Raw genomic sequence first — 10,436 nt, 5'->3', positions numbered from 1 at the left:
ATATTAATGATCTGCCTACTTTTCTTTATATATATTTGAATAAGAAGTTATAAAACTAATAAATGTAGGCACAAATGTCAATTGGTTTCTCCAGTTTATGAACATAATTTAACATTAAATCATACAAGTTTATGAGAAAAAAAATGCTCTAAAATTAACCTGATCTTTGTCGATTTAGTCCATTTCCACTTAATGTAATTGTATTTGGGTTTATAGACACTATCTTACTCTTTTGTGTTGTTGTTGGTTTTTCTCACCTGTTCATGGTCTTTTCTATTATCTTCTTTCAGAGTATTTAATTTATTACTATTTTTTTACTATTCATTTAGTGAATGTCCTAAAAAATAAAACGTTTCCCTCACTTATTATAATTCAGTATAAATTAATATTTCTGCCTCTTGACAGATAATATTTGGAATTTATATAATTTACCTATATTTATTTACTGGCTGTTGTATTGTTGTTGGGTATATTTGTTCCTAATTTACTTAATGCTCCAGGTGACATTATTCTTGTTATTTTTAAATTCAGTATTGATTTTACATACCTACATTTCTACCTTTATATAACTTTTTATTTCTTGCATTTTTATGTTTCCAATTGGGATCAATTTCCTATGCACCAAGAAATCACTATAATACTTTTTAATGCAGCAGAAAGTTGGCAGTGAATTATCTGCTATTCTAGAAGTGCCTATATTTTACCTCCATGTGTTTACAGCTTTACTGTAACTTGTAAGTATAGTTGATGTAAAATAACTCGGCGCATATTTAAATTATACACTTCAATGAGCTTTGTTATGTGTATATACTCCCAGGAAACCATTACTACCATCAAGATAACAAATATTTATATCACCTCCAAAGTAACCTTGCATTCAACTCTGCCAGTTTTCCCTCTACTCTAGTCTCAGGCAACTGCTCACTTCCTTTTTGTCACTAAAGATTGAATTTTATATAAATGGAATCACTCATTATGTACTCTTTTTCGCATATCTTTCACTACCATTTCTACTAAGAGATAGCTCCAGAAGAACCGAGGTTTCTGTCTGTTTCCTCCTTCCATTGGTGTATTCCAGCAACCAGGTGATTACTCAGCACAAAAATTAAAACTTCAGTATGTATTTTTGAAAGAGGGATTATGTGACTCATAACCAGTTCCCTTGTGAGACAGGATGAGATCTTATACTAAACAACAGGGCTCTACAAAGACACGGCCAATTATATGTTGTTAGTAAATGAAAAGAAAACTAATTGTTTTTCTGTAAATTGATATTGGTTTGTTTTAGATTTAACATACAGTTATTTAAAATTGTGAAATGGAAAATGTGGGAGGATATGTTGCCACTGGAACAATAAAATTCCTCTAATATTCTCCAAAGTAAGAATAGCTGTCTAGGTACTATGAAGTACCCTCATACTGAGGAGAAAATGGAGATTTGGAGGGTTTTTTCACTTTTTTTCCTTAAATGCAAACATCCACATGAACACCTAAATGGAGAATGCTCTTTTTTTCCCTCAGTCAAGAAAATAGACAATATATTAATCTCTAAAAACAGTATGCTGTTTTGAAACTATACATATGCATTTTCTTTGTCCACAGCACTGTCACCTTTCATGATTTATATCCTCATTTCTCAAAATTCAAATTATTTTTTATTTTTGAGTTATTCTGACAATCAAGCAAAGTTTGATTTCTTTCATTCCCATAATTTGTACATCTGGTTATTATTTTATTTAGATTATTTGTGTATATGCTCAACTCTACTACTGTTCTTCAGTTTCCTAAGAGAAAGACTTGGTATTATTCATCTTTTGATTTCCAGCATCTAATACTAGATCACATATATTAGGTCTTCAAAAATATTTTTGACAATGGTGTGATTAATCAGAATGGATGTTTTTCTTTTAGACATTTTGTGGTTTTGAATCATAGTACACAAATGTCAAGTGTGCTCCCCTTTGTCCTTAATAACATTGCAGAATAATATCATTCAAAGCAAGTCATTCAGACATCTAATAACCATATATTGGGGACAAACTCTCATTTATAATATATGGCTGGTTATCAACAAAACTCTCACCTCCAGGCTGCCTGGTGCCTCTGGGCCTGCCAGTTCTATATCATTCATTCATTCATTCATTATCATCATCATCATCATTATTTAAGCGATCTCTGCATCCAATGTAGAGCTCAAATCACACACCGAGGTCAGGAGTCACATGTTCTACTGAGTAAGCCAGCCAGGAGCCCGGAATCACTCTTACTATACTTATGACACTAGGTTTTCTTCAGCAAGGCCAAGAGCCATACAGCCACATTCATCTCAACACCTGCCTCTTCTCTTTCCACTGCCAGGGAGCAATATGAAGATTCTAAGGGCTTTCTTCACCATACCATTGAGACTAAAGGACAGGGATGCATGGCTCTTTTTTTTTTTTTTTTTTTAAGATTTTATTTATTTATTTGAGAGAGTAAGCCTGCAGGAGCAGGAAGAGAGGCAGAGAGAAGGGAGAGGGACAAGCAGACTCCCTGCGGAATGGGGAGCCCATCAAGGTCTTGATCCCAGGACATCGAGAACATAACCTGAGCCTAAGCTGGATGCTTGATGAACTGAGTCACCCAGGTGCCCCTGAGTGTGATTTTTGATCTCACGGTTGTGAGCTGGAGCCCCACATTGGGTGTAGAAGTTACTTAAAAATAAAATCTTAAAAAAAAAAAAAAGACTAAAGGACATAAGGGGAAAATGTGTCCATCTTGTTAATGCTGCTTAATAAAATAGTCAATACTCTTCTCCCAGAATAACACATTTTGAAAAAAAAAATTGTTCATCTTTTTTAATATAGGCACAATAATAAGATAGAGTACTTCTTTATGCAATGAAAATTTGTTATGGAGGGAAGAAAAACAATTATATACTATAAATGTGATAAGTAATGTCATCTGATAGAGAATTAAAGTTATCTGTGGGAGGTAACCAATCCAATTAGATGGGAGAGATAACAAAGAACATTTTGGAGGTGGTAATGTCTAATTAGAGATATAAAGGACACATAGAAAATGAGTAAAAGTTTATTGTAATGTCACATAAAGTTTCTAGAAAGAAGGAACTGAAGTCGCATGTGGTAAGAATACAAAACACACTATAAAAGTCCTGAAAAGAGAGCCCGAGATCAGAGAGGTAACAGGGTCTAGATGTGAATATTTGAAATGTAGTCTAGTAGCAATGGGAAGACAGTAAAAAGTTTTAAGATGACAAGTTTTGCACGTTAGATAGACCACTTCATTTGAAGGCAACAGTTAGGACGCTCTTAGTCATAAGATCATAAGTTACGTTACCTAGGGTGGATATTGTGAAAAGTAAAGAGGTTTTGGAACAAAAAAGAAAATTAGAAAATAGGATCAGTAGTATCTGTTTATTGATTATGGAGAATAAAGATGAGGTTGGGAGGGGCGCCTGGGTGGCTCAGTGGGTTAAGCCGCTTCCTTTGGCTCAGGTCATGATCTCAGGGTCCTGGAATCGAGTCCCGTATCAGGCTCTCTGCTCAGCAGGGAGCCTGCTTCCCTCTCTCTCTCTCTCTGCCTGCCTCTCCATCTACTTGTGATCTCTCTCTGTCAAATAAATAAATAAAATCTTTGGGGGGGGGGGGAAGATGAGGTTGGGAGAATGGGAGAATATATGATAGTGGCCTAGGCCCTAGCATGGACATCTGTCATTTTGAGAAGTCATAGAGAAGCAAGTTGATAAGCTTGGATTTGGATGCAGTTGATGTGACAGATACTTTCAAGAGTTGTCCAGTAGTAGTCAGTCGTATGAGAGGCATATGTAGTTGGTAGATATCCATTTGGACATTATCAGACATATATAATAGGTGAAACCAATAAATGAAGTGGTTGAGATGCCTAGACAGTATAGAAAGTGAGAATATTTGAAGACCTAAGGTAGACTTCTGAGGAACAACAATATCTATTGTATGTCAAGTCATGAAGCACCCAAGGTTGATGCAGGTGTATAAGCTGGCAAAGAGTAAGGAAGATGGCACTTTTAGAATGTGAGAGTAGTCAAAAATGTGTAGCTATATGGTCCTATAACTAAATAGCATCAATGTATTCATTTCTGTTTTTATTTTTTTAAGAAAATAAAACTTTTTTTAAGCATTGACCTAAGATACTTTACTGTCTCAGTATTTTCAAAACTACCCCCAACACAATTCTGGGAACAGAAATCAATTCTTATGTATACATATTTTTAATCAAGAGGACAGTCTAGTTTGCAAACAAACAAACAAAAGCACAGATTGATTTTTTCCCCACAAATGCTTAACTGCAGAAAAAAATCAAGCTGATTTCTGATATTTTGTAGCCGAATGAGAGAAGGCAGATTTATATTTATGTTCTCTACACTTTTTATTACTTTCACTGATTCTTTTTTTTTCCTCTTTTCCCATTTTTTTTTCCCCTCTCTGTGAGTTGAAATTCAATTTAAAGCGAAGTGAGGATGAATGAAGCATTGGACCCAGCAAGTGCACCACCAACATACTCAGGGTTTTCAATGACCAATTTTTCACACCGTTTGAAGGGAATGAAATATTAGTATTCATCTCACATTGGAAGTAAGCCGAAAAGGCACAGTTACACTTTTCAGTCTGCTTATTTTTTATTTGAAGTGTAAACTCACAAACTGTAGTAACAGAGAGGAATACAAAATGCACAGAACAGAAACTGGATTGTTTTTTATGTTAAATGCAAGATCTATGCATTAGGCTTCTAACTAAAATATTTTACCTGGACTTTAGAACACCAGCCATTTTAATTGGTTGATTGATAGTCATAAAAAGTATTTGTGTCCGAAATAGATACTCTGTGGTGGGAAAAGGGGTGAGAGAGTATTTCTGCCTCTGTTCACACATCAACCTTTGGTATAAAATCAAACTAAACATAACATTAGTCTTAGCTTCTGAGCCTAGAAGAACTTAGCTGAAATAGAATAGGAAAGAAAATCTAAAGGAAACATTTTGGACTTACTCGGTAACCTCAAGTATCTTCTACCCAATTCTCCTATAAAAAAGTGGGAAAACATGTTGTAGCCCTATTATGTAGCCGATCAACTTATATGGTAACACATACTAATGGAAAAAGAAAGCAAAACCTTTCTCCTCAGTTTTATCTACACATACAAACAAACAAAGCAAAATAAAGTGGTGTTTCTTTCCCTTGCCCATTATAATACACCCCATTAAATTGAAAAAAAAAAAAAACAAAAAAACAAAAACAGGCTTTGCAAATGTCCATTTGAAATGTGCTTTCTGCTTTTTTAAAAGGATTTTAAATAATCTCTTTTTAAAAAGCATAAATATTTCATGACCAAAAGGACACTTTACCAAAGTGCTTAGTTTGAAATACTGTCTATTTAATCAAAAGCCGGAAAGCAACTCATCAATTCTGTAAACGAGCAACTGAGTGACTCAATTCAATTCAAATTAAGTTGTAAACAAGTAATCAAATACTTACTGATTTTATACAATATATATGTAGCATCGTGCAAGGTAGCGGGGAGGTATTAAATAAGATTAAAAATTAGTCCTGCCCTCGAGAGCCTTATAGTCTAATAGGAAAGAGAAATTTTTAAACACTGGAATAGAACAGAAAATGAAACAGATGGCATAACAATGCTGCACTGATCCAGTAAACAGAACCTCTGCCTTCATTTCAGATGGACAATGCTAACATTACTTGTTTGGAGGGTCTGAGAGGACTAATAAACAAAGATCCTTTGCTTTATTTCTAATATAAGAACCAAAAGCAAATGGATGTGAAAGGTTCAGTGTTATTTCTGGTGATGTTGACCTTGGAAAACCCAATTTGATGTAATGGATCCAATAACCCTTATTCTTAATCTCATCAGGATCCAAGGGATGTCTCTCTTTGAGACTAGCTTGGATTGCTAAAGCAAGCACCCTCACCCAGATCATTGCCTCACTCTGCATGAAGGTGGTGAAGGAGGGAAAGATAGATAATATCTTGGCTTTAGTACACCTAAGTAGGAAACATCCTTTACTAAGTGATGTGTTTTATCCCCAGTAGATGGTTAAAAAAGAAAAGAGCAGGAAACTTAGTAGAATTAATGGAAAAAAGCCCACTCTAAAAAAATAAAAGAAGGTGCTAAGGATTTCCCTGAAAATCTCTCAGATCTTTGATCTCTTAAAAATTGAAATTTAGGGGTGCCCGGCTGGCTCAGTCAGTAGAGCATGTGGCCCTTGATCTCAGGGTCATGAATCAAGTCCCACATTGGGTGTAAAGATTACTTAAATAAATGAACTTAAAATAATTTTTGAAATTTAACATTAAGCCTATACTCTTCCTTTGTAGATCTACTCACATAAAACCAATCACTATTCTCTTATAGAAACTCCATGGACCATTTGTGGTCAATGTTGACTTTCCCCTCAGAAAACTAGTATCTACCCTATACTGAATGCTACATTTTGTCCTCATCAGAAATTATTCAATGAAAAAAATAAAAATATCAAAATACTTCAAAAAATTAATGTACTTGAAATATGAATATAAGCATTATCCCATTGTTGTATATGTGGGAAAATGAAAAATTTAGTATTAAATTTCCAAAGAAATTAAAGTCCAGTTACATAAATCTTAAAATTCCTCTGTGAATTAACATATAAAGAAACTCACTCTTCAACTTCTCTTGCAACGAGTGTATTCTAGATGATAGTTCATTTTATTGTTTGCATACAATATCACCCACAATAGAACTATTCACTCTTCCAGGAGAAAGATTGTGTGCAGAAGAAGTTCAGAATATGAAGTGGCTCAGACCTCTTACTCTTAGTGAATTTCATTTCATTCAAAATATGAACCATTTAAGCAGAGTAATGCCCTTCCTGAGGAAGTCTTTACTTGAACCCCTTTTTGAGTTTTCTATTCATGGTTGCAGTGAGGAATCAGTGACTAGTCTCCAAATGGAATTTCCACAATTTTAGGGTAGAGACTAGAAAACAATGTTCATGACTCTTAGTTAGAGCACAACACTATTGATATCCCCTCTCTAAGCCGAGAGGAATTATGTTCCTTCCCAGAATTGATATGTCAAAACCCTAACTCTCAGTGTGACTAGACAGGGCATTACAAGGTAATTGAGATTATATGAGTTATAAAGCTGAAGCCCTAATCCAACATGACTGGTGTCCTTAAAAGAAGAGGGAAAGATACCAGGTTGTGTGCAGAGAGAAGGCTTTGTGATAACATAGTGAGAAGGTGGCCGTCTATAAGACAATGAGAGAGGCTTCAGGAGAAACCAAACCTACAAACACTTTGATTTTGGCCTTCCAGCTTCCAGAACTGTGAGGAAATAAATTTGTCTTTTTTTTTAAGCCATCCAGTCTGTGTCATATTGTTATCACACCCTTAGAAAACTAATATAATAAATATATGGCTGTACTTAGAAAATTATTATGCTTCATGAAATACCAGAATCAAAGTAAGCCCTTCCAGACACAAGATGTATGGAGGGCAAGTTTCCCAAGACCTAAATCGAATCCAAAATCTATTGATTTTTTTTTAAATATTTTATTTATTTATTTGACAGACAGAGATCACAAGTAGGCAGACAGGCAGGCAGAAAGAGAGGTGGGGGGAAGCAGGCTCCCTGCTGAAGCTGAGAGCCCAATGTAGGGCTTGATCCCAGGACCCTGGAATCATGACCTGAGCCAAAGGCAGAGGCTTTAACCCACTGAGCCACCAAGGCACCTCTTATTACTAATCTTTAATTCATGTAAAATTTATTATATGTGAAATGCACATATCTTAAATATTTAAGTTGAAATCTTTGGCAAACATGCACCCATGTAAGCAGTACCTATATCCTATATCCATGAACAGAGAAAGCACTTCCTTGCCTTCTTGAAGTCATTTTTTTTATCACCAAAGATTCCTGTATTTAAACCCATGGAAATGAAAGCCTACAGGATGTTACTTTTAATATCTGAAATTTTTGGCTCAATGTTACATTTCATGATTCATTCAAATTGTGTAACAGTAGTTTATTCTTTATCATTGCACACTAATAGTCCTACAGAAGAATGTATCAAATTGTTTGTCTGTTCTCCTCCGGTGTACTTCACTGCTTTTCTCAGCTTTTCTAAGGTAAAGTCACTTGATCACTACTTTCCTCTTTTTCTTTTAATTTCTGTGCTATTTTTTAAAGGAATTTTGTGTACATGCTTATGAATGATATTAGTTTGTGGTATTTATTTTCTTGTAATATCCTTTATAGGTTCTGATGTTTGGTTATACTGGCCCCTTAAAATAGTCTAAGATTGTGTATTTTATATATATTTCATGAAAAAATATGCAAGATTTTGTAAGGTTGGTATTATTGCTTCTAGTAAAACCATCTGGGTCCATTTTCTTATGGTAACTATGATGAACTTAATTTCTGAACAGATACAGGGGTATTCATATCTATTTCTACTTGTATCCAGTTTGGTAAGTTGTTTTTCAAAGGATTTTTCCATTTCTCCCAATTTATCAAAGATAACTGATATCACCTGGGGTGCCTGACCGATCAGTCAGTAGACATGTGACTCTTGATTTTGGGGTTGTGAGTTCAAGCCCCACTCTTGGTATAGAGATTACTCAATTAGCAATAATCGTGCCTCGGATAAACCTCATTGGCTATGATACTGCCACTGCCCAAAGCTAGAGATTACTCAAAAATAAAAATTAATTAAGGAAAGATATTGGCATCATATTGTCATTGTATCATCTAATTATCCTTTTAAAAATATTTATTTAATTGAGAGAGAGAGCACACAAGTGGGGGGGAGGTGTAGAGCTCGAGGGTGGGGAACAAACAGACTTCCCACTGAATATGAAGCCTGACATGGGGCTTGATCCCCAGACCCTGAGATCATGACCTGAGCTGAAGACAGACACCTAACTGACTGAGCCACCCAAGTGCTCTTCAACTAATATCCTTTTATTATCTGTAGTTTTCTTTCTTTTTTTCCTAGTTATAGTAATTTGTGTACACACACTCTCTCTCTCTCCTTCTCTCCCTTCCCTGCCCCATTTCATCAACAATCATTCTAAGGATTTATGCATTTTACTGATCTGCTTAAAGAGCCAATAAATGAAATCTGGCATTATTACTATTTAGTGATTGACTTGGAATCATTATGGAATAATAAGTGCATGGGCTACTGGTAGCCAAGAATGTGGTATATTTTGATAAACTACATTCTTTCTAAGAGAAAGAAAAATTATATATACTGTGGAATGACTTAAGCCTATTGATAACATGAATTTCTTTCTACAATTTGCTTCTAGGTCAAAAAAGTAACAAATTTTGTCCACTTAGATTGTATTATATTTAGTTTTTATTGAAATAAAATTTAAATGCATTATATTAATTTCAGATGTGTAACATAATGATTTGATATAATTACATATTGTAAAATGATCACCACAATAATTCCAGCTATCTCATTATACATAGTTACATTATTTTCTTTCTAGTAATGAGAACTTTTTAGATTTACTCTAAATAACTTTCAAATATGCAATACAGTCTTATTAAATTGCAGTCTCCATGCTGTACATTAAATTCCCATGACTTATTTCTGTTATAACCAGAAGTTTGTACCTGTTGACTCTCTTCACCCATTCCACCCATCCATCAATCCCCACCTCTGACAACCACCAGTCTGTGCTCTCTATCTGTGTGCTTGTTTGGTTGGTTGATTTTTGTTTTGTTGTGTTTTGTTTTAGATTTCACATATAAGTGATATTCCATGGTGTTTGATCCATGATTCCATGGTATTTGTCTTTCTCTGTTTTATTTCACTTCGCAAGATCTATCTGCATTGTTGCAAATGGTAAAATATTCCTTTTTACAGCTGAATAATATTCCAATATCTGTTGTTGTAAATAATGCAGCAGTGAACATGGGAATGCATATATCTTCTTGAGTTAGCATTTTCACTTTCTTTGCATAAATACCCAGAAATAGAATTGGTAGACATATAGTAGTTCTATCTTTAATTTGGGGGGAAACCTTAATAATGTTTCCAATAGTGGCTGTACCAATTTACAATCCCAGTAGTACACAAGATATTCTTTTCTCCACATCTCCACATCCTTGCCAATGCTTGTTATTTATTTATTTATTTATTTATTCTTTTATTTATTTATTGGAGAGAGTGAGAGTGTGTGTGCACATGTGTGCGTGTGCACATGGATGCGGACAAGCTGTGGGGATGAGGGAGAAGGAGAAAGAGAATCTTAAACAGGCTCTATGCCCAGTGCAGAGCCCAATGTGGGGCTCAATCTCACAACTCAAGATCATGATCTGAGCTAAAATCAAGAGTTGGACACAACCAACTGAACTATCCAGGCACCCAATAACAAATGGTTAT

General features: G+C 34.8%; 1 pseudogene; it reads right to left on the bottom strand.

Annotated features, from left to right (window-relative positions):
* Positions 1-8,532: 8,532 nt before the first annotated feature.
* Positions 8,533-8,720, bottom strand: LOC116569716 (annotated as a pseudogene).
* Positions 8,721-10,436: the final 1,716 nt, after the last annotated feature.

The sequence above is a fragment of the Mustela erminea genome, chromosome 11 (assembly GCF_009829155.1).
Source record: "Mustela erminea isolate mMusErm1 chromosome 11, mMusErm1.Pri, whole genome shotgun sequence".
In the NCBI taxonomy this organism is placed as follows: domain Eukaryota; kingdom Metazoa; phylum Chordata; class Mammalia; order Carnivora; family Mustelidae; genus Mustela; species Mustela erminea.
Note: the sequence above shows the minus strand (reverse complement) of the source record. Positions and strands in the feature narration are given on the sequence as shown.